Raw genomic sequence first — 11,877 nt, 5'->3', positions numbered from 1 at the left:
TTAACCTGGTGTTGTTAGACTCCTTACTGTGTTTACCCCAGCCCAACGCCAGCATCTCCACATCAGCACAAAACACCAATAGCTAGGCTGAAGGTGGGCCTACACGTGAATAACAAATCCAAAAAATTCAGCCAGACAAATCACTTACCAGAACCCAGCCTCTGATAGCAAACGGTGACCGTAGAATAAAATCTTGCGCTCCAAGTCTTACTGTTACAACATAACAGTACAAGGAGAGATTTGAGCCAGGCTCCACTGATCACCAGTGCTTCAATCAGAATCCATCCCCTTTCAATGCAGTTTCCACAATGAAGAAGTGGACTCCTTCCTTAAAAACCCAGAATGTTTCCTGTGCCACAGAATGAATGCTTGACAGTCAATGGTGAATGTTCAACTGATGGTGTTCAAAGTCTCTTTCGATTCTGAGCAGCAACATCTATAAAAGGTTTTGTCGTAGGAATCGTCAGTCTAAAGTTCAGTCAGTGGGGAACTTGGACAGGACTGCATCTGGCAAAAAGAACGCTGCTGATCTCTGCCACTCCTGTCCCTTTTGCTTTTCCTTGATGTTTGGTTAATTAGATGAGGAGAATCAGATCAGTACTAACACAAAATGGAATTAGATGCAGTTCACGACAATGACTGAGCATTTCTTATCCTTTACAGATTAACAGAGGTCAGCACTAGAGTCAAACTGTTATAAATACATCACGTGTCACACACCTGGTCAAAGGGCAAACCCCGCCTCTTGGAGTCCTGTTGGTGACGCTGGGTAAATGTAGAGGCGACTCCTGGAACGTAGGCTTCACACGCTAAAGAACTAACCCTCACATTGGTAATGAGAGGACTGAGCAAGATTTTAAATCTGTCAAAATCCATTCACTTGCAGAGAGTTAAGATCAGGATTTCCCATTCCACCCGCTGGGACAGAAAGATTGGGACAGATTGCGCTCTTGTTCTCTCACTCTATCTCTCTCTCTCATTGATGCTCATCATGCCTCAGTACAGGAAATTGGACAGCAAGCTTTTGTACATTTTTTAAAAAGTTCAAGCAGACCCTAAACCCAATCCCCTTGGCCCAATTTGGATCAGAAGATAATGTCACAGAATGTAGAAAGAGGCCATTTGGGCCATCATGTCTGCACTGACTTTCCAAAAGAGCATAATGATTTAGTGGCATGCCCCTGCACATTGTTTCTATTGTGATAATCATCTAATGCCCTCTTGAATGCCTCAATTGAACCTGTCTCCACCACACCTTCAGGCAGTGCATTCTGGAACCGAATCACTCACTGTGAAGAAGTTTTTTCTCACATCACAATTGCTTCTTTTGCAAATCACTTTAAACCTGCCCTCTCATTCTTGATCCTTTTACAAGTGGAAACAGTTCCTCCCTATCTGCTCTGTCCAGTCCTCTCATGATTTTGAACATCTCTATCAAATCTCCTCTTAGCCGCCTTCTCTCCAAGGACATAAGTCCCAACCTCTCCAATCTATCCTCATAACTGAAGTTTCTCATTCCTGGAACCACTCTTGTAAACCTCTTCTGCACTCTCTCCAATGGGTTCACATCCTTCCTATAGTGTGGTGCCCAAAACTGTACACAATATTCCAGTGGGATTTAACTAGTGTCTTGTATAAATTCAGCATAACTTCCTTGCTTTTGTAAAATCTTATCCCCCATTAATAAAGCCCAGGATACTATATGCTTTATTAATTGCTCCCTCCACATGTCCTGCCACCTTCAATGACCTCTGCACATATACACCCAGATCCCTTGAATTTTACCCTTTATTTTATACTTTCCCGGCACACCAAGATCTAGATCATTAATATATTAGGAAAAACAAGGGCCCCATACTGACCCCTGTGGAACTCCACTACAAACCTTGTTGTAGCCCAAAAATATCCATTGACCATTACTCTGCTTCCTATAATTCAGTCCATTTTGCTACTGTCCTTTTTATTCCAAGAGCTACAACTTCTCACAAGTCTGTTGCGTGGCTCTGATTCAAATGCCTTCTGAAAGTCCATGTGCACCACATCAACAGCATTACCCTCATTAACCCTTTCTGTTAACTTGGAATTTTTTTGAGGAGATAAGTTAAACACGATTTCCCCTTTAGAAATCCACGCTGGCTCTTCCAAATCAACCCACATTTTTCCATGTGACGAATTATATCCTGAATAATTGTTTCTAGAAGCTTGCTCACCAGTGATGTTAAACTGGCTGCCCTGTAATTGCTGGGGTTATCCTTACAACCTTTTTTGAACAAGGATGCAACATTTACAATTCTCCTTTCCTCTGACACCTCCTCTGAGTCTAGAGAAGACTGGAAGAGTATGGCCAGCACCCCTGCAGTTTCCATCCTCACTTCCTTCAATAGCCTTGATGTATCTCATCCGGTTCCAGTGACTTGTTAACTTTCAATGCTGACAGTCTATTCAACACTTCCTCCTTATCAATTTTGAACCCTTCTAGGGAGAAAGTTTTCTCAACTGTTGCCATGGCCTGGGCAGTATCTGTCTCCTTGGTAAAGACGGATGCAAAGTATTCATTTAATATCTCAGCCATGCCCTCTGCTCCCTGAGTAAATTCTCTTTTAGGCCCCTAATCAGGCCTATTCCTCCTTTTACTAATTATGTGCCTATAGAAGAATTTGGGATTCCCCTTTGTTGGCTGCCAGCCTTTTCTCATAATCCCTCGTTGCTTCTCCAATGGACTTTTTCACCTCCCCTCTGAACCTCCTGTGTTCCTCTTGGTTCCCAACTGTATTTTCTACCTGCCATAAGTACACTTTTTCTTCCTTTATTAATTCCTATCTTCTTTTTCATCCAGGGAATTCTGGATTTGTTTGTCCTCTCTTTCCCTTTTAAGGGAATATACCTTGACTGGGCCATGTCTATTTTGATAATCGCCAATTGTTCAGCTACAGTTTTTCCCGCCAACCTTTCAGCCCAGTCTAACCGGCCCAGCTCCGTTCTTGCCCCATTGAAGTCGGCTCTTCCCGAGTTAATCATTTTTATTCTGGATTATTATCCTGTTCTAATATCATCTTATTATCCTGTTCTAATATCATCTTAAACCTCACAATACAATGATCACTGTTTCCTAAATGTTTCCCACTGACACTTGATCTATTTGGCACACTTCATTTTCAAGAACTAGGTCCAACAGTGCATCTTTTCTTGTTGGACTGGACACAGACTGCTGTGGAAAATTTTCCTGAGGAACTTTAGCCCTCTCCGTCCTTTACACTAGAATAGCATCTCTATCATGTAGAAGGAGGCCATTTCCTCCATCGAGTCTGCATCAATTATCTGACTGAGTATCTTACCCAGGTCCTCTCCCCTGCCCTATACCCGCACATTTATCATGGCTAATCCACGTAACCTGCACATCTTTATTTGATTTGATTTATTATTGTCACATGTATTATCATACAGTGAAAAGTATTATTTCTTGCGCACTGCACAGATAAAGCATACCATTCAAAGAGAGGGAAACGAGAGAGTGCAGAATGTAATGTTACAGTCACAGCTAGTGTGTAGAGAAAGAGCAAGGAGGCCCATTCAAAAGTCAAAGTTTGGGCACTACGGTGCGATTTAGCATGGCCAATCCACCTAACCTGCACATCTTTGGACTGTGGGAGGAAACCGGATCACCCAGAGGAAATCCACGTAGACAAGGGGAGAATGCGCAAATTCCACACAGCCAGTTATCCAAGACCAGAATTGAACCTATGTCCCTGCGCTATGAGGCAGCAGTGCTAAAGCCTAATAGTCAACCATAAAGTCACAAAGCAAGAGCGTTGCTATATGCAATTCGTCCCAAGGTTTAAGAAGAATTAGTGTGACTTGTTTACACTGGTGTGTTAGAACCGGTTACAATGAGTGAATAGGCTGCTCCCATCGTATCTGTCACGAAACCAGATGGCTCATTTTGTATTTGTGATTTTAAACAGCTTTCCTTTAATTGAAGATTTGTTTGCTGGGTTATCAGGAAGGCAGAAATACAGTAAAATTGATCTTTCACAAGCATATTTACAGATGCATGAAGCTGCTGAATCGCAATCATTACAATGAAAAAGACCTTCGTGAGTAAAGAAATACCTTTTGGAATAATATCCAGAGCAGCCCCATTGCAAAGATTGATGGATCATATTTTAAGTGATCTGTCTGGAGTGCAATGTTACCTGGATTTTATTCTAATTACAGGGTCCAGTGAACAAGAGTATTTGAATAATTTAGAAGCAACATTGGATAATCTTCAAGCACATGGTCTGCGTATCAAAAAAAAGTGCCTTTTTCCAAACATCAGTCCAGTATTTGGGTCACAACATTATTGATAGTAAAGGCTTACATAAAGCACCGAAAAAGATGGCGGCTATTTTGAATGGACCATGGCCAACGAGGTCTTTTCTAGAATTAGTAAATTACTATGACAAATTAGTTCCTAACTTAGCTACATTATTGAAGCCATTGCATAATTTACTGTGTGTAAAGCAGACATGGAACTGCGCAACAGAATGTGAGAAAGCATATGAGGTTGTCAAAGATGCTTTGCAGAAGTCTGAAATATTCGTTGATTTTAATCCAATGGTACCATCGCTGCTTGCTTGTGACATTTCATCTCATGGAGTAGGGGCAGTAATTTCACATACTATGCATTTAGGAGAAGCACAATCAATAGCTTTAAAGTTTATTTATCTGTGTCACAAGTAGGCTTACATTAATGGGGGATATATGTCAGTGGAGGGTGGGGGGGCTAATCCCGCTGGAGAGGCCAGTAACGGACTGCAGAGGGGGTTAGTGCACATGTACGGATCTACTGGTATACTGGGAGATTGGTTGACAAATGCTCACCCCCCCCGCCTCCCCACCAACCGGCCCAACCTCCTCCTGATGGCCGGATGCAGCCTCTCGATTGCTGGCCCTCACTATCCCTCCTGCCCCGACAGCCGGCCCCACCCTTATTCCTGATGGCTGGCCTCCGATCCCCAACCTCACTCCTGTGCAGAGTTCCCCCAATTCTTTCCCGTGCTACCTCCCACTAACCCGGTCTGGCTTTGCCCCCATCTAGCCCCACCCCCTCAGCACTGCCTGGTGACCTCTGGGTTGTGCCAGGATGCTGGTGGATGCTACCAGTGTGCCAGGCTGGCAGTGCCCAAGGAGCAACACCCCTGATCTCCCGGGTCACCTCAGTAGCCTCTGGTCCCACCAGCGAGGCCATCATGCCTGGTCCCGTTGATGGGAACCATACATGATCCCCACTGGTATGGACCTCCACTGGTATGGACCTCCACTGGTATGGACCTCCACTGGCAGGGGCAGAAACTTGAGCAAGCCCAAATGATTGAGTCCCAGGCTCACTAAATAGATGCTAATAAGTATTAACAAATATTAGCGCAGGGCTGATTGCATCCAAAGGTGGACAGGGAAGATAGTGATTGGCTGGATGCGAATCCCGTTTTTCGCCCTTGCTTAAATTTCCTGACCCATTGTGCTTTGAATAGCGCAGCGTGCCGGGAAAATCATGTCCATGGTATTGAAAGGATCAATAGCTGGATTGCATCATCCGCATCCTGATTTGAAATATATGTGTCAAGGAAGCTTGAGTTGACCATTCAGGGTAGGTGTTTATTGTGGGAAATCCGAGTGACCATTCCTTCTAGTCTGCATGGAAAAGTTCTTGAACATGAAGGACATCCTGGTATAGAAGGAATTATAGCAGATAGTTACTTTTGGTGGCTGGGTCAGGATTCCCAGATGGAAGATAGTATGACAGTGTCAGCCCTGTGCACGAATAAAAAATACACCACCGGTGTCTCCTTTATATCCTTGAGATTGGCCTAAAATGCTATGGCAATGATTGCATGTAGATTGCTGGCCCGTTTAAGGGTTACAAGTTCTTAGTCATAATTGATGCAGTCTCAAAATGGACAGACATTATCATGAGATCTGCTACAACTGAACCATTGAAAATCTGACAAAGTTTTTGCAAGATTTGGTAAACCGTAACAGATTGCTAGCGATAATGGTTCACAGTTTACTTCACAAGAGTTTGAGGATTATCTCAAAGTAAATGATATTCAGAATGTAAAAGGGGATTTTCACAGTAACTTCATTGCAGCCAACCTGTGACATTAATAATTACATTTTAAAAGCTTCAAAAATCTGCACCTTATCATCCATCAACCAATGAATTAGCTGAAAGATTCATATAATCCTTGCAAGATTCTTTAAAAGCTTTAGTAAAGTTCATTATCACGTTGTGTGAATAACTTTTTGGCATCTTATAGAAACACTACTCATCTGACTACCCAAAGTTCATCTGCATTACTATTCTGAAAGAGAAAGTTGAGAACTACGTTTGATTTGTTATTACCTCCAGAAACTTCAGAGGTAGTAGAGCATCAACAATAATCTCAAATTGCTGGATGCGAAATGAGGGCAAAATAACACTCGTATGATATAATACAAGGAAGGTAGGAAAAAGCTTAAGTAAGGGGGGCTAAAAGGAGTCACGAAAAGTCATTGGCCAGCAGGATTAAGGAAAATCCCAAGGCTTTTTATACATGTATAAAGACCAAGAGGGTAGCCAGGGAGAGGGTTGGCCCCTCAAGGACAAGGGAGGGAATCTATGCGTGGAGCCAGAGGAAATGGGCGAGGTATTAAATGAGTACTTTGCATCAGCATTCACCAAAGAGAAAGACTTGGTGGATGATGAGTCGGGGGAAGAGTGTGTAGATAGTTTGGGTCATGTTGAGATCAAAAAGGAAGAGGTATGGGGTTCTTGAGAAACATTAAGGTAAACAAGTCCCCAGGGCCTGATGGGATATACCCCAGAATGCTGAGAGAGGCAAGGGAGGAAATTGCTGGGGCCTTGAGAGAAATCTTTGTATTCTCACTGGCTACAGGGGAGATCATGATGTGGAGATGCCGGCATTGGACTGGGGTAAACACAATAAGAAGTTTCACAACACCAGGTTAAAGTCCAACAGGTTTATTTGGTAGCAAAATACACTAGCTTTCGGAGTGCTGCTCCTTCGTCAGGTAAGTCATTGGCCAGCAGGACTAAACGATGTAATTCTAACCTGCTCCAAATCCCAGCTGCCCATATCCTAACCTGCTCCAGATCCCTGCTGCCCATATCCTAACCTGCTCCAGATCCCTGCTGCCCGTATCCTAACCTGCTCCAGATCCCTGCTGCCCGTATCCTAATCTGCTCCAGATCCCAGCTGCCCCTATCCTAACCTGCTCCAGATCCCTGCTGCCCCTATCCTAACCTGCTCCAAATCCCAGCTGCCCCTATCCTAACCTGCTCCAGATCCCAGCTGCCCCTATCCTAACCTGCTCCAGATCCCTGCTGCCCCTATTCTAACCTGCTCCAAATCCCAGCTGCCCCTATCCTAACCTGCTCCAAATCCCAGCTGCCCCTATTCTAACCTGCTCCAGATCCCTGCTGCCCGTATCCTAACCTGCTCCAGATCCCTGCTGCCCGTATCCTAACCTGCTCCAGATCCCTGCTGCCCGTATCCTAACCTGCTCCAGATCCCTGCTGCCCGTATCCTAACCTGCTCCAGATCCCTGCTGCCCGTATCCTAACCTGCTCCAGATCCCAGCTGCCCCTATCCTAACCTGCTCCAGATCCCAGCTGCCCCTATCCTAACCTGCTCCAGATCCCTGCTGCCCCTATTCTAACCTGCTCCAAATCCCTGCTGCCCGTATCCTAACCTGCTCCAGATCCCTGCTGCCCGTATCCTAACCTGTTCCAGATCCCAGCTGCCCCTATCCTAACCTGCTCCAGATCCCAGCTGCCCCTATCCTAACCTGCTCCAAATCCCAGCTGCCCCTATTCTAACCTGCTCCAAATCCCTGCTGCCCGTATCCTAACCTGCTCCAGATCCCTGCTGCCCGTATCCTAACCTGCTCCAGATCCCTGCTGCCCGTATCCTAACCTGTTCCAGATCCCAGCTGCCCCTATCCTAACCTGCTCCAAATCCCAGCTTCCCGTATCCTAACCTGCTCCAAATCCCAGCTGCCTGTATCCTAACCTGCTCCAAATCCCAGCTGCCCCTATCCTAACCTGCTCCAAATCCCAGCTGCCCATATCCTAACCTGCTCCAAATCCCAGCTGCTCGTCCCCTAACCTGCTCCAAGTCCCAGCTGCCCATATCCTAATGAGGGGGTTAGTTTATGAGGAGAGATTGAGTAGACTGGGCCTGTACTCATTGGAGTTCAGAAGGTTGAGGGGAGATCTTATAGAGACATATAAGATAATGAAGGGGCCAGGCGGGGTAGAAGCAGCAAGGTTATTTCCACTTACAATGGAAACAAGAACTAGGGGGCATAGCCTCAAAATACAGGGGAGTCAATTTAAAACTGAGTTGAGGAGGAACTTCTTCTCTCAGAGGGTAGTGAATCTTGCCCAATGAAGCAGTAGAGGCTACCTCGTTAAATGTGTTTAAGTCACAGATAGATAGATTTTTAACCATTAAGGGAATTAAGGGTTATGGGGAGCGGACGGGTAAGTGGAACTGAACCCACTATCAGATCAGCCATTATCTTATTGAATGGCGGAGCAGGCTTGAGGGGCCAGATGGCCTACTCCTGCTCCTATTTCTTATGTTCTTATAACCTGCTCCAAATCCCAGCTGCTCATACTTTAACCTGCTCCACATCCCAGCTGCCCGTATCCTAACCTGTTCTACAGCCCAGCTGCCTGTATCCTAACCTGCTCCAAATCCCAGCTGAACGCATCCTTACCGCTCCAAATCCCAGCTGCCCGTATCCTAACCTGCTCCAAATCCCAGCTGAACGTATCCTTACCGCTCCAAATCCCAGCTGCCCGTATCCTAACCTGCTCCAAATCCCAGCTGAACGTATCCTAACCTGCTCCAAATCCCAGCTGCCCGTATCCTAACCTGCTCCAAATCCCAGCTGCCCGTATCCTAACCTGCTGCAAATTGACGCTGCCTGTATGCTAGCCACTCCAAATCCCATTGATCTATCGCCTCCACTCTCGTTGACCTACATTGACTCCTAGTGGAGCAATGCTTCAATTTAAAATTTGTATCCTTGTGAACAAATCCCTCTCTAGCCTCACCCCTCCTTATCTCTGTGACATCTTCCATCCCTCTGAGATAAATGTGCACCTCCCATTCTGATTGTCTTTGTAGCTCCAATTTTAATTACTCCACTATTGGCAACAGTGTCTTCAGCTGTCTGGGCCCTCAGCTCTGAAATTCCCTTTATGAACCTCAACCTCACTTCCCGTCTTTGAGGCACTCCTTAAAACCATCATGTGTTGTTTGTTACCATTCCTGTGAAGCCCCTTGAGACATTTTCTGATGTTAAGGGTAGTGGAACACAAGTAGTTGTTGTTGCTCTTGTGAGGTCCTTGAGCCTTGGCAGATCTTGGGGTGGTAGAGATTGTTCTGACTGAATGTCACCTCCTTCCATGCAGCCAGTATAACCCACTTATGGAGCCTCCTACCCTTGATGCCAAAGAATCTCTCCTTTCTGGTCCAGACTATATTGTGCAACACCTTCACAGAAAGAAAAGAGCTACATTTATATCCAGCTTTTCACCACCAGACATCTTTACAGCCAAAAGAATTTTTGAAATGTAGTCACTATTGGAATGGATTCAGAGTCATACATGCTTACAGCATGGACACAGGCTCTTCGGCCCAACTTGTCCACGCTGCCCAGTTATGTTGCAACAGGCTACGAGATGAAGGCAGGTAAAATCGCTGGCTCCAATGCACTCCTCCCCGATAAGCTCAACACATTCTACGCCCGTTTTGAGCAAGAGGTCAGTGAGAGCATGCGCTCCATCCCGGAAGCCTCGGATGAACCTGTATCCAAGGTCACCATTGCCAATGTCAGAGCAGCTTTCTCAAAAGTCAACCCACGAAAGCGACTGGTCCAGATGGGGTACCCGGATGAGCACTCAGGTCCTGCACGGACCAGCTGGCGGGGGTATTCGCAGACATCTTCAACCTCTCTTTACACCAATCTGAGGTCCCTACCTGCTTCAAGAAGACGACCATCATTCCGGTAACTAAGAAAAGCTAAGCAGTGTGCCTTAATGACTATCGTCCGGTGGCAGTGATATCCATCATTATGAAGTGCTTCAAAAGGCTATTCATGGCACAAATCAATTCCTGCCTACCAGTCTGCCTGGATCCACTACAGTTCGCCTATCGCCAGAACAGGTCCACAGCAGACGTCATCTCCCTGGCCCTACACTCAACCCTGGAACACCCAGATAACAAAGACAGTTATGTTAAACTCCTCTTCATGGATTACAGCTCAGCCTTCAACACCATTATTCCTACGAGATTCATCTCCAAACTTTGTGGCCTGGGGCTCAGCTCCTCTCTCTGTGACTGGATCCAGAACTTCCTAACCACAGACCGCAATCAGTAAGGATAGGCAACAACACTTCCTCCATGATCATCCTCAACACCGGTGCCCCACAAGGCTGTGTCCTCAGCCCCTTACTATACTCCTTATACACCTCTGACTCAATGGCCAAATTCCCCTCCAACTTGATTTTCAAATTTGCTGATGACACCACTGTAGTGGATTGCATCTCAAACAATGATGAGACACAGTACAGGAAAGAGATAGAGAATCTGGTGAACTGGTGTGATGACAATAATCTCTCCCTCAATGTCAAAAAAATGAAGGAGATGGTCATTGACTTCAGGAAGCATAGTGGAGGGCATGCACCTGTCTACATCAATGGGGACGAAGTAGAAATGGTCGAGAGCTTCAAGTTTTCAAGTGTCCAGATCTCCAACAATCTGTCCTGGTCCCTCCATGCAGACGCTATAGTTAAGAAAGCCCACCAACTTTCTCAGGAGACTAAGGAAATTTGGCATGTCCACTAGAACTCTCACCAACTTCTACAGAGGCACCATAGAAAGCATTCTTTCTGGTCGTACCACAGCTTGGTATGCCTCCTGCTCTGTCTAAGACTGCAAGAAGCTAGAAAGCGTCGTGAATGAAGCCCAGTCCATCACTCAAACCAGCCTCCCATCCATTGACACTGTCTACACTTCCCGCTGTCTTGGAAAAGCAGCCAGCATAATTAAGGTCTCCACACACCCTGGATATTCTCTCTTCCACCTTCTTCCGTTGGGAAAAAGATATAAAAGTCTGAAATCACATACCAACCAACTCAAGAACAGCTTCTTCCCTGCTGCCAAGAGAGGTTTTGAATGGACCTACCTTGTATTAAGTTGATCATTCTCTACACCCTAGGTATGACTGTAACACTACATTCTGCACTCTCTCCTTTCCTTTTCTTTATACGGTATGCTTTGTCTGTATAGCGTGCAAGGAACAATACTTTTCACTGAATACTAATACGTATGACAATAATAAATCAAATCCCCCATATTTACCATTAAGCTCATCCCAGTTGCCTACGTTTGGCCCAAAACCCTATATACCATGTAACTGTTTAAATGCTTTTTAAAAGACAAAATTGTACCCACCTCTACTACTACCTCTGGCAACTCGTTCCAGGCACACTCAACCCTCTGTGTGAAAAAATTGCCCCTCTGGACCCTTTTTTCATCTCTCACCTCTCACCTTAAACCTATGCCCTCTAGTTTTAGACTCCCCTACTGTTGGGAAAAGATGTTAACTATCTATGCCCCTCATTATTTTATAGACTTCTATAAGATCACCCCTAAGCCTCCTATGCTCCAAGGGAAAAAGTCCCAGTCTATCCAGCCTCTCTTTATAACTCAAACCATCAAGTCCCGGTAGCATCCCAGTAAATCTCTTCTGCACTCTTTCTAGTTTAATATTTCCTTGGGTGACCAGAATTGTATACAGTATTCCAATTGTGGCCTGACC

The 11,877-nt window shown here is 45.3% G+C and overlaps 1 protein-coding gene across 1 annotated transcript in view; it reads right to left on the bottom strand.

The window, feature by feature from the left end:
- wdr55 (WD repeat domain 55) overlaps nt 1–169 on the bottom strand; it is an 85,680-nt gene extending 85,511 nt beyond the window's left edge. The window contains exon 1 of the mRNA XM_078198053.1: nt 149–169. The gene's annotated coding sequence lies outside the window, so the exon portion shown is untranslated. The remainder of the gene's footprint in view (nt 1–148) is intronic.
- Between the last annotated feature and the right edge of the window lie 11,708 nt (nt 170–11,877).

This window comes from Mustelus asterias, chromosome 26 (assembly GCF_964213995.1).
Source record: "Mustelus asterias chromosome 26, sMusAst1.hap1.1, whole genome shotgun sequence".
In the NCBI taxonomy this organism is placed as follows: Eukaryota; Metazoa; Chordata; class Chondrichthyes; order Carcharhiniformes; family Triakidae; genus Mustelus; species Mustelus asterias.
The sequence above is the reverse complement of the archived record's forward strand: the minus strand, read 5'-3'. Positions and strand labels throughout refer to the sequence as shown.